General features: G+C 43.4%; 1 protein-coding gene across 1 annotated transcript in view; it reads left to right on the forward strand.

The window, feature by feature from the left end:
* Positions 1 to 9,048: 9,048 nt before the first annotated feature.
* RPH3A (rabphilin 3A) overlaps positions 9,049 to 19,881 on the forward strand; it is a 265,679-nt gene continuing 254,846 nt past the window's right edge. Inside the window, exon 1 of the mRNA XM_043901678.1 lies at positions 9,049 to 9,157. The gene's annotated coding sequence lies outside the window, so the exon portion shown is untranslated. The remainder of the gene's footprint in view (positions 9,158 to 19,881) is intronic.

Raw genomic sequence — 19,881 nt, forward strand, 5'->3', positions numbered from 1 at the left:
TAAGGAAACAGGATCAGAAAGGTCGAGTGAATTGTCCAAGGTCACATAGCTAATAAACAGCAAAACTGAAATCCAAATCCAATCTTTATATCCCAAATACCTGAGGGGTAAGGGAAAGTATAAAGGGGAAAAAGTACTTTACACCAAACCATCTTTTTGAACAGAGCATTTTTATTAATAACATCTTTTGAATGCCAATTTGTTAGGATTGTTTAACAAGAATTTAAATTTTTAGCTTCATCTGAATTGGCAGTGCCCTCTCCCCTATTCACTCTACTTCCTTTTTTTTTCCCCCTCTCTCTCATTTAAGCATTTTGGAAAATTTCTAAAGGTTTAACTAAGATCAAAAATGTTTCTTATTTCATCTGGTCCTAGTTACTGGCAACTGTAGGTGTTCTTTCCTTTTCATTTCTTCTTCTTCTTTTTTGGTTTCTTTATTTATATTTTACTCTGTAGTTTATAAATTTGCAAAATCAAAGTCGTTACTGTTAAGTTTTCAATTTTAGGGTTGTGCAGTCTTCTAGCTCAATAAACACATATAAGAAAAAGATGTGTGTTTTTTCCTGCTGGTCCAGTGGTTAAGACTCTGAGCCCCCAGTGCAGGGGGCAGTTTTGATCCCTGGTCGGGGAACTAAGATCCTGCATGTGGCGCTGTGTTGCCAAAAAAAGAAAAGGAAAAAAAGTGTGCTGTGCACATACACGCCTATCTATATGCATTCCCACTTCTAGCAAGCGTTTGCTGTCTCTCCAGGTATGTTTGTCCCCAGATGTATTTCTAGGTCCTAGACTCAGATGCCAAAGTCACTAAGAGTTATTTTTAGTAAGCATAATTCTACCTTTCACAGGAAAGTTTAAGTTAAGTTTGATTGGTAGACGACCTGCTTCTGGGTTGGGGTTTCATTTGTAGCAGAGCAGCTCCCTCGCTTCGACCTATTGAAAGTCAGTCCTTGACACAAGGGTTTGAAAAAAAAGAAAAAAATGATTTAAAAATAACAATAGGAAAAACGGGTTTAAATTTTAAATTTAAAACTGATTTAAAATTTAAAAAATAGAAAGTTAAATAAAAAAGCAAATTAAAAAAAAAAGAGTTTGGTTGCAACCATTGGCTCTAAAAAAAATGACCTTGGATTTATTGTCAATTTTGTATACATGTTGATGACTAATTCAGAAGAATCCTGATTACTGTGTAGACAACCCCCTTGCCTACAAAAAGAGACTCATATCCAGGCCTGACTCAGCTAGTTGGTGACTTCTGTTCTTGACTTTTAGGGCACTCCTTAAGGTTGCATCTACCCCTATGAGGTCACTGGGGAAAGCACTCTCCTTGAGCCCCTGGACCATGTTGGTCCTCTCTGTGTTGACAGTGTGGTCTGTCACTCATTCCATTCTGTCCAGTACTCAGAGCGTGGGATGGGTGGGTGGATGGAGGAAGAGGGGAGGGCTTCAGAGATGACAGATTGGAAAAGAGGGAGGAGTAAGGGGTCCTCACTGTAGTCCATCTTCACATTAAGCATCTTTAAGGTGTAACTCAAACTGTGGTCCCCAGACCAGCAGCTTCAGCATCAGCTGGGAGCTTGTTAGAAAGGCAGATTCTTGGGCTCTGCCTTAGAGCTACCGACTCAAACACCTGGGGTGAGTCTCCCAGGGAATCTCTGGTTCAACAAGTCTTCCAGGTGATTCTCATGAATACTAAAGTTTGAGGTTAACGTCCTCCTGTGTGCTGTATGCTATAAGGATTTATGCTTTTAATCTTTCTGCACCTCAGGTTATACTACCAAAGGCTCTCTTCTCAGTTGTCCTGGCCAGACCCCAGAGAAAAACGGAGACTAGGAACCCCTCTCATCACACTGAGAATCTCGAATAACTTCACCCCTTGCCTTTGGAATATATATCTTATAATTTCAACATTGAGCAAATGACCCAATCAAAATGTGGGCAAAATACTTGACAGTTCAAAAAAGAATGTATATAAGTGGCCAATAAACACATGAAAAGGTGTTCAACAGTGTTAATCATTACTACTACTACTACTGCTAAGTCACTTCAGTCGTGTCCAACTCTGTGCGACCCCGTCCCTGGGATTCTCCAGGCAAGAACACTGGAGTGGGCTGCCATTTCCTTCTCCAATGCATAAAGTGAAAAGTGAAAATGAAGTCGCTCAGTCCTGTCTGACTCTTCACGACCCCATGGACTGCAGCCTACCAGGCTCCTCTGCCCATGGGATTTTCCAGGCAAGAGTACTGGAGTGGGGTGCCATTGCCTTCTTCGGTATTAATCATTAGAGAAATACAAATTAACACCTCAATGAGACAACCACTACATATCTACCAGATTGGCTCACACTAATAAGACTGACAATATTAAGTGTTTGTGAGGGTTTGGAGCAACTGGAACATTGAAGAGCTGCTGATGGGAACACAAAGTGGTACAATTACTTTGGGAAAATAGTTTGGCAATTTCTTATAAAGTTCATCTTATACTTTATCATATGACCAGTAGTTCCACTCCTGGGCATTTAACCAAGAGAAATGAAAACATATGCTTATACAAAGATTTACACACAGCAGTGCAATTCATAATAGCTCCAAAATGGACGTGACCCAAACACCCATCAGCATATGTATAGATAAACAAATTCTGGTATATCCATATAATAGAATACTTGTTAGTGATGAAAAGGGAGTGAACTACTGATACAGTGAACAATGTGGACAAATATAAAAAACATTCTTCTAAGCAAGCCAGGTAGAAAAATGTGCATATTGTGTGATTTTATTTAGATGAAATTCTAGAGCTCTTTCATGTCAGTGGCCATCTAGGATTGGGGGGGGGGGTTAAGGGCAAAGGAATATGAGGAAAGTTTCTGGGGTGATGGGAAGGTTCTGTATCTTTACTGGAGTGGTGGTTATGCAGATGCCCAGGGATTGAATCCATGTCTCCTGCATTGTAGGCCGTCTCCTGTACTGTAGGAGTATTCTCTACTGCTGGGCCACCAGAGTAGCCCCAAAATGCACCAAACTGTCCACTTCATTGGGTGCATTGTTGTACGGAAATCACACCTCCATGAAGTTGTTTCTTTCTTTAGTGTTGTGGCATGTCAATGACAGTTTGATAAGGATGATTATTTTTAAGTGCCCGTCTTGGCCCAGCTGTGCCCAGGAGGGAATGGCTAACACCAGAATAGACAGGCATCTCTGGTTGGCCTCTGGTCCATCTCAGCGTGGAGCCGGTGCTCTCTCGCTGTTCCCACAGCAGCTTAGAGGAAGTTCAGCAGTGCAGACACTTTTCCCACATCAAATAACTTCAAATGCCCAGTAATTGGGAAGCAAGCTCCCCAGCTCAATGCAATTACCAAGCACTCCTCACTCTGCCCTTTGAACCAGCCTAACAACCCTGGGATAGAGATTCTGTAAAGAGTGAAGAAGCCATCCTTCCAGGGCTGTCTGGGGACTCTCACCAGCCACCTGCAGGCACCCGTGATCCAGCCTCTAACACTGCTTTTCTAATTAGAGTCAGGATTGTCAGAGCCATGTCCCTGAGCCTTTTGGGGGAGAGGAGAAAGACACAAACTTGGGGAGGCAGCAGCATTCCAGCCAGGTGGATCTGTTTCTGACCCTAAAAGTGGAGCTGCCACATCTCACAAGTCTAGGGGGCGCCACTCATGTAGAATAAATACCCTGTAAATGGCGCCCCAAGGAGATCCAACCAGTCCATCCTAAAGGAGATCAGTCCTGGGTGTTCATTGGAAGGACTGATGCTGAAGCTGAAACTCCAATACTTTGGCCACCTCATGCGAAGAGTTGACTCATTGGAAAAGACCCTGATGCTGGGAGGGATTGGGGGCAGGAGGAGAAGGGGACGTCAGAGGATGAGATGGCTGGATGGCATCACCGACTCGATGGACATGGGTTTGAGTAAACTCCGGGAGTTGGTGATGGACAGGGAGGCCTGGCGTGCTGCGGTTCATGGGGTCACAGACTTGGACACGACTGAGCGACTGAACTGAACTGAACTGAACTGACTGAGATGGCGCCCCTGGAGTGGGCAGTGTGGCAGCACCACATGAGACATGAAACTAGGCGCCAGCAGCAAAGTCTCTGGCGTTAGCTAGAATAATCTCTATGAGGGATTTTTCAGAAAAATTCCCATTTTTATGTTCATAGGCCTTTTTTTCTTAAATTCATCTTGCATAAAATTAACCATTTTAAGGGGTTCAAGTCAGTGACATTCACAGTGTTGTGCAACCATCACCACTATCTAGTGCTAAAACCTTTTTATCAACCAAAAAGGAAATGTGTACCCAGTTAACAGTCACTTTCCACTCCCTTTTCTCCTCCTACCCTCTGGCAACCACTCATCTTTCTGTCTTGATGGATTTACCTATTCTGGACATTTCATAAAAATGGGATCTTACAATGTGTGTTTTTTTTTGTGACTGGCTTCTTTCAGTGAGCATAATATTTTCAAGTCATCCATGTTGCACCATGAATCAGTGCTTCATTCCTTTTTATGGTTGAATAATATTCCACTTTATGGATAGATACCACTGTCTCTTGACCCAGATCTTTTTACAGCCATTATCTTAGTTCTTGGAGGTGAATAGGACTGTGATTTCCTTGGAGGACAAATCCATGCCTTCTGAATGCTTCAGCTCTCTAGGCTGCTTAAATAACAAACATTTATTTCTCATAGTTCTGGAGGCTGGAAGTCTGAGATCAAGGTGCCAGAATGGTGGAATTCTTTTTTTTTTTTTTTTGCTGTGCTGTGGGGGCATGTAGGATCTTAGTTCCCCAACCAGAGATTGAACTCACGCCCCCTGCAGTGAAAGCTTGGAGTCTTAACCACTGGACTGCCAGGGAAGTCCTAGCATGGTGGAGTTCTTGATGAGGACTCTGTCCCAGCTTCTGGCCTCTCGTGGTCTTTCTTGGGTGTGTGCTGAGAGAGAGAAGGAAAGAGAGAGATCTCCTATCTCTCCCTCTCCTTGTAAGGACACTGATCCTGTCACGATGGCCCCACTAACATAATCGCCTCCCAAAGGCCCACATCCCCACCTCCAAATACCGTCACATCTTGGATTAAGATTTCAGTATATGAATTTTGGGAGGATGGAGCATTCAGTCCAAAGTACTTGCCCCTGACTCATCCTGCCACCCTACTCAAGCCTCCAGTTAGTTCCATAGGATGTGAATATACTCTTTAATACGGAAGGAAAGAAAGGTGGAGGGAAGGGAGGGCAGTCATGAGAGAAATAGTAAAAATATCATAAGATTGCTATTATTCATTGAACAAATATTTAGTGGGTACTTACTAACTGGCCGGCAAGGTCAGTGCTGGAGATACAGCAGTGGGCAAGTCTTCCTGCTCTAATAGTCCTTGCCTTTTCCTCTCCAACTTTCAACGTTTTAATTTCACAACTCCACTCGCTCTTCCCACCTGCCAGGTTGACCTGGTTTTTTCTCTCCCATCTCATACTTTGCTTCTACCCTGTTCCATGATTGGGTCATTATCTTCCCATCTTTATTTTATTTTGTGAAATAAAAAATATACTTCACAAAAGAAGATATACAAATGGCCAATAAGCGCATGAAAGGATGTTCAGTGTTATTAATTATTGCGCTGTGTGCTCAGTCGTGTCTGACTCTTTGCGACCCCCACAGACTGTAGGCCACCAGGCTCCCCTGTCAGTGGAATTTTCCAGGTAAGAAAACGAGTGGGTTGCCATTTCCTTCTCCAGGGAATCTTCCCAATACCAGGGATCGAATCTGTGTCTCTTGCATCTCCTGCATTGGCAGGTGGGTTCTTTACCACTAGCGCCACCTGGGAGGCCTGTATTAATCATTAGGGAATGCAAAATTAAAGCCACAATGGGATACATCAACACTTCCAGTAGAATGGTTAAAATTAACAAAGCTGACAACATTGAGTATTGACAAAAATACGGAGCATCTAGAACTTTCATATGTTGCTGGTGGCAATGCAAATTGGTACAACAACTTTGGAAAATAGTTTGCTGTCTCCTGTAAAGTTAAAGAGATACCATATGACTCAGCAGACATTTTCCTGAATCGGGTTTAAATCCAGACCTTCACTTTCCAAAAGTGTTAACTTGAACAAATGATTCAATCACTCTGAACATCAACTTACTCTTCTGTGAAATGGGCATAATAACACTTTGTTCATTTGTTTAATAAGTATGTATTGAGCACCTCTGTGAAGCAGGCTTTGGGTTTACAATGGTGAATAAGACAGATGTGGTTATCCTCAAAGAGGCGCACAATTTGGGAAGGGAAGTAGGCATTAAATAAGCAGACAAATATATCATTCCAAGTGGTGATACAGGCTTGAAGGAAAATAATCGGGAGCAGGCAGAAGGGTGCTGAATTTAGGCTGAGGAGTGAGAGAATGCTCTTCTGGGGAAATGGTCCCCAAGTGAAAAAGCTAGAGGCCCTATAGAAAGGCCTTGAGGCCACCTAATCTCAGCGCGTCTGAGGAGGTGAAAGCCTGGCTCACTGAGATACTGGAGCAGGCAGCAGTAGGGACCAGGTCATACCTGCAGTGTAGACCAGACGGGATATGTGGATAGTATGTTAAGGGTAGTGTGGAGTGTCCTAATTTGTGTTCCTCCAGCACCAGATGTTGGTTCTCACACACAGAGCAGGGAGAGACCAAAGAAAGGGACAGCCACTCCAGGCTGCTAGATGGCAGTTTCAGTAAGTAAGGGAACTTACTTCCGAGGCTTGTCTTGGGCCGACACAAGACAGGGGCATCTCCATACCGGTTTGCCAGTCTGAAAAGTTTACAGAGATGCCATAACTGGGCTCAGTTACATATACCATCCAGATGGTCTCAACCACACCTTACTCTCCCAAGGCTGTCCTGGAAAATGCTTCTCACTGCAGGAATAATGGGCAGAATGCACATTCCTAGGTCAGAAGAGTGGAGGTGAAGAGCCTCTGATTGCCCAGGGCCACCTCAAGGGCCAAACAGTAGTCACATCGTCTCCATGACCTCCTTCAACAGCTGAAGTGAAGTGAGGTCGCTCAGTTGTATCTGACTCTTTGTGACCCCATGGACTGTAGCCTACCACGCTCCCCCATCCATGGGATTTTCCAGGCAAGAGTACTGGAGCGGGTTGCCATTTCCTTCTCCAACGCATAAAAGTGAAAAGTGAAAGTGAAGTCGCTCAGTCATGTCCGACTCTTCGCGACCCCATGGACTGCAGCCTACCAGGCTCCTCCGCCTATCGGATTTTCCAGGCAAGAGTACTGGAGTGGGGTGCCATTGCCTTCTCCTGGGGAAAGCAAAGGAAGAAAGCAAATACAGATGCATCTTGAGCAGACTGCCACTGAGGCAGCAGAGCCCAAATCCACATGCAATATATCCTCCACCAAGGAGTGAGGGATCTGGGATCTGATGCTTATCCCACCCCCACCTTTGGCCAGTCATCGGTTGAGACATACTCCGGGAGAAGGGCGGGGAGCTAACTCCTGACACTAGCCTAGCTCTAGCCTACCCTGTAAATAGCCAGAATAAGCCCAACTAAGATCCTGCAAGCTGCAATGAATATCTGATGAAGCCAAATAAATTAATAAATATAAAGGTTCACAGGGGCCATGAAAACCTTGTAAACGAGGGAAGTGGGCCTAGTGGAAATTGACTAATCAGAAGAAACACCATGACTTCCTTGGTGGTCCAGTGGTTAAGATGCCATGCTTCATGCAGGGGGTGCAGGTTTGATTCTTGGTTGGGGAACTAGGATCCCACATGCCACATGGTGTGACCAAAAAAAATTAAAAAGAAATGTTAGGAAAAACACTTGTTTAAAGGACCCACTGCTTTTTGAACTTCCTGCCTTCAGGAAAGTGTGGTTAGATGGCTCAGACTTTCTATTTATCAAAGAGGTACTGAAAATCCCCATATTTATGTGCCCTCCCAGTTTATTGTTGTTTTTCAGTTGCTCAGTAGTGTCCGACTCTTTGCAATGCCATTGACTGCAGCATGCCAGGCTTCCCTGTCCTTCACTATCTCCCGGAGCTTGCTCAAATTCATGTCCATCGAGTCAGTGACACCATCCAACCATCTCGTCCTCTGCTGTCCCCTTCTCCTCCTGGCTTCAATCTTTCCTAGGATCAGGGTCTTTTCTAATGAGTCAGCTCTTTGCATAAGGTGGCCGAAGTACTGGAGCATCAGTTTCAGCCATCAGTCTCTCAGTTTGTAAGTGTTGGCAATTAGTTCACTTAAAAAAAAAACAACAACTGACTAAACCAAACAGAATGTATTTTGCAGGCCACCCTTGGCCACATGCCTCTGGTTTATATCACTTGGCTTAAAGAGGAAGAGAATGAGATGATTTCCACACTGGCAGGATGTTCTCTTCCATTCCAGCTTTGGGAATAGGTGTCTTGCTGAATGCAGGGGGCAATAATAATAGCTACCATGATTGAGTGCCTACTGTGTGCCAGACACTGTTAAGAACAATGCATTTAATACTTCCAACATCCACTCTACTTCATTTGGTCCCAGAGGGATTAAATAAATTGGCTGAAAGTCCACTTTAGGCACCCTTTAAGTCACTGATTAAACATCTTGCTCATTCTAGCCAGCAGTTTCTTTTGAGAGCAGAGATGAAAGTTGACTCCTCCACCCCAGCCCGACCCCAGCTTTCCTGATTTTCTCTTTGAGGACCCTTAGGAGGGGGAGAAAGTGCTCCTAGAGGGACAGCAAGTGACACCCCCTCCCCTGACTCCCCCTCTCCCGGCATCTTCCACCAGTGGCGGTAGACCACTGTGTATCTGGGGACAGGGAACATGAGTGAATGACTGAATGGAGGAGAGAGGAGTGGGTGAATGGATTCTGCCAGCCAAGAAGCCCAACTGCAGGGACAACTTACGTGCGGTGGTGGAGGGGGGATGGAGGAGGGAGGTGGTCTTCCTGATCTTTGAGCTTGGCTCGTTAACCCTTTCTGAGCTTCCCCGCGTCCACTGCTCCACATCTAAGGTCTGAGCGCGCACGCGGGTGTGTACGTGAGGGGTTGGTGGGGGAGGGTGTTGGTGATCGAGGGTCACGCGCAGGTGGCTTTGCAGCGGCGGCGGTGGCAGAGGCGACAAGGCTGGAGGAGGAGGACGAGGGACGGCGGGCTCTCCGCCGCTGCGGGAGGGTAAGGTGGGCTGGCGGGGAAGGGGTTTGCTCAGGGGAAGGGGACTGGCCACCGCAGGTCCTACCTCCGCGAGCGCGCTGAGTCCGGGATAGTGGGGTGTTATTTGGGGTGGGGAGGGGGACGCAGGAAGATGTCCCCGGGGCCAGCTGGAGCTGGAGGATGCACTGGAACTGAGGGTGGGGCGCCTACGGTATTGGACGGCGGGGAGAAGGCACAGGACCGGCGAGATCCGACCGGAATTTGGGGGGCGAGTCCCGAAAGGGTGTGCTAGTGGCAGCGTCTGCGCGCGGAAAACAGGTGGTCGCCAGCGCAACTGGTCCCTGGGGCTCAGTGGCCTGTGTCTCCAGCGGTGTCCCTCTTCCCCAGGTGGGCAGGGGGTTAACACCTGGCCTGGGTAGCCTCCTGTGTTGGATGCGCGCCTTCTCCAGAGATCCCAGGGGTTTCCTGGCATCAACTGGGACACCTCTCCCTCTTTGGGCCTTGGTCAAGGGTCTTTCAAGGGGAGCAGAAGAGGGGAGATGCAGAAAGTGTAGTTATCTGGACTCTTAAGAGCCAGTGAACATCAGCCTGTGTGTATCAGATTGTTACCCTGGTCTTCACTTCTCACCCCAGGGATGGTGATTTCCATACTCAGAGTGGGTCTTCCTGGTCTCACCCGCTGACAATATTCTTGAAATTTCATCTTCTAAACCAGGGATGGTAAACTCAGGTGCGTACAAGGACCAGGAGATAAGTAATGATCCCAAGCCTTACCTGGTCCCAGGCACTCTCTGGAGAGCTTTAGCAGCATATCCGTTTACTTAATCCTCACCCTACCTCAAGGTTGCTACTTGTTATCATTCCCATTTCACATATGGGGAATCTGGTGAAAGTTACTTGCACACCATCACACAGGTAAGAAGTACCAGGTCAGGACCAGATGGGCAGGGTGGGTTCAGGTTCCAGACTTTCAACCATTGTGCTGTGCTGAGCAGATGGACTGTGGGATCAACTTGGAGCCCCACCAGAGAGATTCATGTTTCCAGGCAGGATTGTGAGCCCAGTGTGGCCAGATATTCTGATTTCTTGAGAAGAAGAAAGTGGGACATTTTTGTAAAGTCATCTTTAGATTTTGACTATTGACTTAAATTTTAAAACACTTTTTATAATGAAAAGTTTCAAACACACAAAATAGAGAAACTGATATAGTAACTTTTAAAAAAAATTTTTAAAAATTACTGTGTTGAGCCAAATAAAACATGTTTGGTAGCTACCTCTGTCCTAAACATGTCTGGGTGGTCGCTGCCCTGATCTGAGCCCTGGCTCTTCAAAGTGTGGTCCTGGTTTAGCAGTATCTCTATCATATCTTTTGGAAGCTGGTTATAAATGTTGAATCTCAGGCCCCACCCTAGACCTACGGAATTAGACCCTGGACTTTAATGAGATCCTCAGTTGATTGATATACATATCAAAGTTTGAGAGACACTGCTCTAGGCCTTTTTTGCCTGGACAAGTTATATTAGTCTCCTTCCAGATAGTTCTTTATGTCTCCAGATTCATGATCTTCTATTGATCTTAGAGTTGACTTTCTTGCCTTTGATACACTAACGCTCAGGTCTGGCCCAGGATAATTTGGTGGAGTAAGCATTTTCTTTAGGAAGGTTTGATTAGGTTACGTAATGGAACTGGCATTGTTCACACCAGTCTTACCCTTTACAGGTCCCTGAGCAGTTCCTTCTTGTAAATCTTACAGAATTGCTTTGAAGATGAAATGAGATAATATAAGTAAGAGTATTTGTATATGTTTTTATTAGTCTGGATTCTTTCAGTTAAAAAGATAACTTAAACCTGCTTATGCTAAACAAACGGGGACTTTACAGCTTGAAAGCTCAGAAAAGACTAAGGGGGAAACTTTCAGGTATGGCTTGATCCAGGGGCTCAACCAGTATAGTTGAAATTATCTTTCTCTCAGTGGGGCTCTCCTGAACCAAATAGCTTGAAATTGGGAACGTGGTGGTGGTTACCAAGAATAGTGGGAATAAACATTTGTTAGGAAAGAGTAGAAAGATTATGTAATTGGAAACCATATTTATTTATTTATCATTCTTAGAGTTTTTGTCTGATCTCTCCTATTAGACTTCAAGTTCCTTGAGAACTATGGCTCTGTCTTCCTCATCTTTGCATCCTCACAAGTCAGACAAACTGCATGATGCTCAGGAAGTACTGAATCAAATGTAATTGACTCAAGTGAAGTAGAGATTCAGTCTCTTAGACACCAGCCTCAGGCAAGGAATCTCTCTCTCCTTTTGAGGTGCAATAGAAGTCACTGTTCTCACACTTCTCATATAAAGAACATCACAGTCTTTGACTTTGCTCCCCTTTGTTTTTCTCACCACTACCCCTCAATTCAAAGTCATTTTGTCCCTTTGCAGGTGCCAGACAGTTAGGAAAATGGGCCCAGCATGAGACAATTTCAGACTGCACAGCAGTTTATTATGGAAAGGTAACAGTGTTTTTCTCAGTGTGACCCCAGCAATAGTGACTGTCTATGATAGTTACCTCAGAGCTAGGGAGGCAAACAGAAACTTTCAAAAGTATGTGTCAGTCAAAGGGAGCTACTGATTCCCCATTTTCTTGGAGGCCAAGATTCTTTCAACAGGAAAAATTATGATTGTCAGCAGCTAATAATTTGTCTTAAAATAGCAAAAACCAAGCCGAAAAAACCCCATGGAAAACAACAGAAAAAAGAAACAACTCCCAATCAAAGACTCCAAAATCAAACAAGCCAAAATCAGCCAATCCAAACTAAGTTAACAATAAAAATAGATTGTGGAGAAATCTGGGAAGCTCTACAGAAGTTTTTTGGAGGGAGCGTGCTTGGAGCTGGGTTTCTGTTAGTCTAATCTGAATGCAAGAAAGAGTAAGACATATAAACATGGTCTGAGGGACTCAGAAATAGATCACCTATGAATTTCATCATTAAGAATTTTGATGGGTTCAGTAAGCTTCTCTTTAAAAGAAACCACAGAACCATGCAAACATATCAACCACTCACATTTTAGTCTGAACTAGCCACTTTCTGACAGCTAGGAGTTGCAAACTCAACTGCTTACAGGGTTCAAGCATAAAATGTCAACAAGTAAAGTAGCCTGGGCCAGGAAAATACAAGAGTGGTAGGGTGTGGTGAGTTGGAGAACATGCGCTCCATCTATAGATGTTAGTGAGTTCAAGCTCATACTGCTTCTTGCATGATAGGCCAATAAATTGGTAAATGAGTTATTGGGGCAAAAGGAATAGTGACTTTATTTGGAAAGCCAGCAGACCAAGAAGATGGTAGTCTAGTGTCCCAAAGAACCATCTTAAATCACAGAAGGAAAGGGGAAGTGTGCTTCAGACTTCTCAGAAGGCTTTGTTCCCTAAGGGAGTTACTTGACAATAAAATTCTTCCTAGGGGGAAAAACAACGACAACAACATCTTACCCAAGTTAGAATTCCGGCTTCTTCTATGCTAAAAGGCAGGTGGTTGGTTGTTGCAAACTTCACCCTGTGAGAACCCTTTGTTTTTGCAGCTGTCCATATAGGTCAGGTCACCATATTCCTGTAAACTTCCAACATGAGAACTGTTACTCTCTGTTTTGCAATTTTTTATCTCTATATGATGGAAACGTGTTATACCTTTAAAGGACAGAGCCTTGGAAATGGGCTATCCAGTATATTTCGGGCTATAGGCAACATTCTTAATCTGTAGCAAAAGCAATAGAATGCAAAGGTTAAAGTAAGGAAGTACTAATAGATCCAGTATCAAGTCAGATTTGCTTGTCCCTATTACACAGGCAGCAGCAGCAACTCAGCTATGCACAATCATTATTACCATGAGAAGCTACAGACTCAGCGTTACTGTATTTTGGCGGTCAGAGTCAGGAACTTTACATGAATCTAGTTGGGAATCTAGAACTTTCCATGAACCCTTTCCATTTTTAAAAAATATAAAAAAATTTTTTTACCTTGTTTATTTACTAGTTCCTAACCTTTCATCACAGCTTCCTTTGATAAGCTAGTTGAAAACACAGAACCTGGGAAATTCACACGTAACTTCATTTTGTATACAATTTCATAGAGGCCTCCTTCCATTCCACTGTGTAGCTCAAGGTCGGCAGTGACTCCTCATTCTGAGAATTAGGTTGTGGGTACCCAGGTCTTCCCCGTTGGCTCAGCAGTAAAGAATCTGCCTGCAATGCAGGAGACGCAGGGATCACGGGTTGATCCCTGGGTTGGGAAGATCCTCTGGAGGAGGGAATGGCAACCCTCTCCAATATTCTAGCCTGAAAAATCCCATGGACAGAGGAGCCTGATGGGGTCTCAAAGAGTCGGACACAACTGAGTGACTAAGCACAAGCACAGACCCTTTGAACTGCATGGATTGCTCTCTAGGATGTGTCTTCCCCTCCCTCCTCCCCTCCCTCACCACTCCATTTTCTTCCCATTTGAAAAACTCCTTTTCTCCTTCCCTTTCATCTTTCTTCTTATGTTTAAAAAAATTCCAGTAAAGTCATTGCTTTTAATTTTTATGATTTAACTGTATTGACATAATACATGCATATAGCTGAGAAGTCAATTATCACATATTTATAACAGAATAATCATATTTCCCACTTCTTTCCTAGTCCATCCTTAGAGGCAACTGTTTTCAACCCCCTTAGCTGATTCTTATGGCATTTCTCTATCTTCATACTTCTAATTTTGGTTTTAACATATATTTCTAGTTATTTCACTCACTCTCTTAATAATTAAGTAATTTATTAATTAGATTACTTATGCAAAGCCCTGTTGAGGGAAGGGATCATGGCAATTTTAGGAACCATTTTCTTGGCCACTTGGAATCATATTCTTTTTTTTTTTTTTTTTTTCTGGCTGTGTGGCTTGTGGGAACTTAGTTTTTGGACCAGGGATCATATCCATGCCCCCCTGCAGTGGAAATGCAGAGTCCTAACCACTGAGCCATCAGGGAATTCCCTGGAACTGCATTCTTTAACTAAATGAACCTTCACAGCAGAGACTTAGAGGCACTGTGGTGAAGAACTGGTTGATGGGTTAAAATCTTTTCTACCTGACCCATTAGCAATGTGCTCTTAAACAAAACATAACTCTGAGCCACACTTTTCTTACCTAAAAAATACTGTGACTAAAACGTAAAGATTTTGTGGTGAGCATGACATGACATAATTCTTGTAAAGTGTGGCCCAATGCCTGCCACACAATCAGTGGTCAAAAACTACCTGCTGATATTATTATCGCTGTGGTTTTTTTTTTTTCCCCCTGTGTAAATATCAGCTGAAAGAGAAAAATCAAGGCGAAATTCCAAGTTTGTGAAGACCAATGAAGGCTGGGGGACAAAAAAGAACATGTGTGATGCATTCAGGTCACAGGAGAGAAAGCGCGCATAGGTTTTGAGCCTGGCATTTCCCTGGCCTGCAGGCATTAGTCCTTATAATATGAAGTACTTCAAAGCCACGTGAAGCTTCACCCTCATGCCCTGTTGGTACTGTCTGGGCAGGGGGCAGAAAATGGATGCTTTGGGGACCAGCTTGCCTAGAAAGCACCAGAAGACTTGCCTCCACGTCCAAAGCTCAGAGTCCTGGGAGTCTAACTTTCTGCCGGAGAGCTGTGTTGGTCCTTCTCTTCCTGTCGTGCCTGGGATCCTAACAACCCACTTTATTTTGACTTTGCTCCCAGTCTCAGTGGAGACCCTGAACCCGGGTGACAGAGTGATTATGGTTTGCTGCTGTGATGGTGACGTGATGAGGGCTTTAAGGTTGAAGGAAGACCAGCACCCACTTCTCACTTCCCCTCTTACTCTATTGCTCTCTGTCAGTTTCTTTGTCTTCCTGTCTCTGCCTCTGTCTATCTGCCTCTCAGTCTCTGCTTGTGTCTGTGTATCTTTGTCTGCCTGTGTCTCACTCTTGTCTGTCTTTCTCTGCTTCTCTCTCAATTTCTTTCCATGGACTTTATATTAAACTCTTTCTCTGTCTCTCCTCTTTTTTTGACCACACCCCACAACCTGTGGGATCTTAGTTTCCCTGCTAGGGATCAAACCCATGGCCCCAGCACTGAAAGCTCCTAGTCCTAACCACTGGGACCACCAGGGTATCTCTCTGCCTCTTTCTGTCTCCCCTGGCTTCCTTACCCCAGCCCTACCACCCCATCTTTCCTGTTAGTCCCCCCCCTTTTTTTTAACAATCTATGACTTTATGAAGAGTCCCCTCCATATAAGGCCATTTTTAATCAAGGGCTTCAGTTCAGTCGCTCAGTTGTGTCTGACTCTTTGTGACCCTATGCATGGACTGTGGCATGCTAGGCTTCCTTGTCCATCACCAACTCCCGGAGCTTGCTCAAACTCATGTCCATTGAGTCAGTGATGCCATATCACCATCTCATCCTCTGTCATCCCTTTTTTCTCCTGCCTTCAGTCTTTCCCAGCATCAAGGTCTTTTCCAATGAGTCAGTTCTTCACATCAGGTAGTCAAAATATTGCAGTTTCAGCTTTAGTATCAGTCCTTCCATTGGAGATTCAGGACGTGATGAGGGCTTTAAGGTTGAAGGAAGTCCTTTAGGATGGACTGGTTTGATCTCCTTGTAGTCCAGGGGACTCTCAAGGACTCTCAACACCACAGTTCAAAAGCATCAATTCTTCGGTGCTCAGCTTTCTTTATGGTCCGACTCTCACACCTTCAACTAGATGGACCTTTGTTGGCAAAATAATATCTCTGCTTTTTAATATGCTGTCTGGGTTGGTCATAGCTTTTCTTCCAAGGAGTAAGCATCTTTTAATTTCATGGCTATCCCTTTTCCAGGGGATGTCCCTTCTCCAAGGGATAGCCTATCCCTTCTCCAGGGGATCTTTCAGACCTGGGAATCGAACCGGGGTCACCTGCATTACAGGCGGATTCTTTATCAACTGAGCTATCAGGAAAGCCCTAATCAAGGGCTTAGCTAACATAATTTTTGTATTTTGTATATCACAGCGGCAGGGGGAAGTTAACTGGCTTGCTAACTTTTAGCAAGATAGTCTTTTTATTAGCAAATTTGTGGGGATTGGTTTGCAAGATGTGAGATGTGACTGAAATATTAAATTCCTAAAACTGTCAAAGCACTAATGGGTCAGGGAGGTAAATTATAGAAATGTATTCTCCCACAGGAATTACACTGATGTTCAAAATTAATTTTTCTTAATTCTGTATCTAGTCATTACACACCAGCTTAGAGGGGGGAACATTTAAATCTCAGTTCTTGATGAGCACCCTAATAGAAGAAAATAGCAGTAATTAAGTTAGAAAGTAAAAATTGTTCTTTGGTTACTTCCTGCAAGTTTTCCTCCCTTGGGGAATATTACAGAGAGGAAATGTTTTGCAGAATTTTGGCAAAATTAGGATCGTCAGCCTTTATGGAAACAGGCAGGTCTAGAGATAATGTGAAATGTTTGGGGGAAAAAAGATAGGTAGCTTGGGAAGTTTTAAGATTTTTCCTCCTCCACTCCCTTCTTCCGGCCTTCCTTTTCCTTTTTAATTTTCCTTTCCTCTATGGTTTTTTTTTTTTTTTTCCAGTTGAGCTATTCCTTTCCTCTATGTTATGTCTGGGTCAGTAGCCTGCTATACCTGAACCCAGACTGGCATCAAGACAGCTGAGTTAAATTCTGGCTTTGCTGCTGTGTCACCATGGGAAAGGTAGTCAACCTTTCTGGGCTTCAATTTCCTCTTCTGTTGAGTCAGAAGTTTTGAACTTGATGACCACTAACATTTTTTCCAAGGTCTGAAATTCTTTAATGCACACATCAACAAATGCTTAATTTTTAATAAGTATTTCCCTCCTGTTATGAAAAGAACAAACTCATTAAATGATTTGGGGAGAAATAAAAAGAACAAATGAAAACTCTCCATAATTCTATCACCCAAAGAACTGCATGAACATTTTGGTGCATTTCTTTTCATCTTTTTTTTTGCTATATAGTTTTGATATGCAGATTATTTTTATTGTACATAATAATAGGTTTGTATGCTTTTCTGTTAGCATTTTCTCCCTATGCATGTCTGTCTGTCCTTCCTGTCTTCACAAACAACATCTTTAATGGGTACGTAATATTTCACTGGGCAACTGAATTTACATAACCACTCCCTAACTGGTGTCATACTGGTTGATGGCAGCTTTTCTCTCTTAAGGCTACTGCTGGTGGGATGACTCATTTTCTGAAGGCTCCAGGCTACATTTTTTTCAGAGTCTGAATAGAGAGAGTTGGAGTCTGGCTTCACAGCAGGCCTGTTCACATCCAGCCCCACTGGATGAATCTGGACAGCAGATGTATTTTGTTCAACTTAAAGAATATTTTTAATAACTTTACTTAATTCCCACTTTACAAAAATCAAAGAGATCTCACAGAAAAATCCAGATTTCCAACTTCTCTTAAAAATTTAAAAATAATCCCAAGTAGTAGTGCTTAGGTGGTGTTGAGGAGCAACTGCCCTCTAAACCGATCAATGTCTCCTATTGGTCCCAGTCCTGTGAGACCATCTTTCTCCTTTGAGACCTCTGTTGATTCTTATTGGATCTGAGCTGAACCCAGGTACTGGTTAGGCACGGGCCATGATGTGCTGAGCTTTTTACTCAGAACAGGACCCAGTAAATAAATCCTGGGCATTGTGCTATGTCAGGCTGTTTTTACAGGTGTTGTGGGAATTGTGTGACTGAATTTCTGTGCTCTGCATTATTTTTTAGTGATTTGTGCTTAGAAATGAAATCATTGCTTGGCTGTGGCCAGGCTGCAGGGATGGATAACTTGCAAGACTCCTACCTTGGTTTTGAGAACAGTTCTGTGATGGACAGTCATTTCTTTCTTTCTTCTCTGTGTGTCCGCTGACTCCTGAAGTCTTAATTCAGGAGTTTTGGCCAGTCCATCCACAGTCAGACCCTTCCTGGCACATATCGGAATTGTAATTATGTCCTTGTGTGTATCCCCACTGTGGCAGAGATAGTAATGCTCATCAGACAGTCCGTGTTCTAGGCTGCATTCTTGGTCCCTTTGCACTGAAGTGGAGCCTTGAGACTAGTTCTGGCTGATGGTCTATGAGTAGAGTGTGCGTCACCTCCAGGCTTAGGCATAGGAATGGTTATGAGTGCTCTGTTTACTTTTTTTCTGCTGTGTGAATTGTGAAGGCCTCATGTTGAAAATGTGGAATCAGAGTACTATTTTCACCTGGATTTCTGAGTTACCTGGAACCACAGCAGACTCTGTGCTAGGGGAGAGTAAATTTTTATTGTATTAAAGCACTGAGGTTTTAGTGTATTTGTTACTGCAGCATAACCTAGACTAAGCTGACTGATACATTCTCTATTAGAAATAATGAGTAAGGGAACTTCTCTGGTGGTTGAGAACTAACATTTATTGAGTGCATTTTGTTATTTATTTTCCACATTTTAAAATGAGGCAAACAAGGTCCAGGGAAATTAGGTAGTTTGCTCAGAGTCATAGAGCTATTTAATACATGGTTCTGCCAGAATGCTTCCTATCCATCTTTTCAATTGTCTCTAGGTCTTAACTATAATGCCTCCTCAAGGAAGCCTTCTCTGATCACCAGGTTAGAGTGCTCCTCACTGTTAATATGATCCCCTTATCCCACATAACTTCACATTAGACTTTAACTACCCAAAAGATAGGTCCTGTGTGTATTTTGCTCAATGTGATATCTCCAGCATCTAGCACAGTGCCTGGAGCATAGTAGATATTCAATGTATGTTTGTTGAAGAAAAGAGAGTCAGAAAGTTTGGACTTGTGTCTTTGTACTGCCACTAATCAACTGTGTCATCTTGGACAAGTAGCTTTACCTCTCCGGATCCCAGTGTTTCCACTAGGACACTAGTGGAAAGATGTTTGATTAAATCAGTTCTTTTTGGCTCTGATGTTTCATAATTATTTCATTCACATGGCCTATTCCTTCTCAGAATCTGATTTTGGGTTGCTTTCCAGGCTCCTTAATTCCATATTTATTCCTGGAATAATTTACAGAGTTAGGATATGAACCCAGGCAGTGTAACTAAAGAGTTCATGATTTTAACTGCTCATGTCACCTGTCTACCTACCCACCCATCTGTTTATTCTGTTGTCATCCATCCATTCATTCATGTGATCATTCATCCATCCATATACCCCACTATCCATCCAATAATCCACAGACATTCATCCATTCATTCATTCATTCATCCATCCAGTTTCTGCCTTCTGGTGCTCTCTAAAGAGTAGAGGGCAATGTCTCCTCAGTGGCTATTGACATAGGATGTTGAGATAATGTTCAGTGTGTGAGCTGGAGCTCTTTAGCTGATTTTATTGTATTGGTTTTTATATCCTCATGGATAATATAATGCTGCTTTGTTTTTATTATTATATGTAAAGTTATTAATTAATTCACCAATGTTTATTGAGCACTTACATATGCCAGGCATTCTTAGGTGTACACAAGACCCAATTGGTTTCACAACTCTAAAGGATACCATTTACATTGCATGCTATGTGGTCTTGGAGTTGCACAAATACATGGGACCATGTTTTGCCAGTCTCCTGAAGGAGTCCACATTTCAGCATAGTGATTAAGAGCCTGGGCTCTGGATCTGAACAGCCTGGCCTTGAGTCCCATGCTGCTTACTGGCTATGCAAATCAAATCATTTCACCTCTCTATATGTCAGTTTCCTCTCCTATAGA

The sequence above is a fragment of the Cervus elaphus genome, chromosome 5, assembly GCF_910594005.1.
Source record: "Cervus elaphus chromosome 5, mCerEla1.1, whole genome shotgun sequence".
NCBI classification, from domain to species: Eukaryota; Metazoa; Chordata; class Mammalia; order Artiodactyla; family Cervidae; genus Cervus; species Cervus elaphus.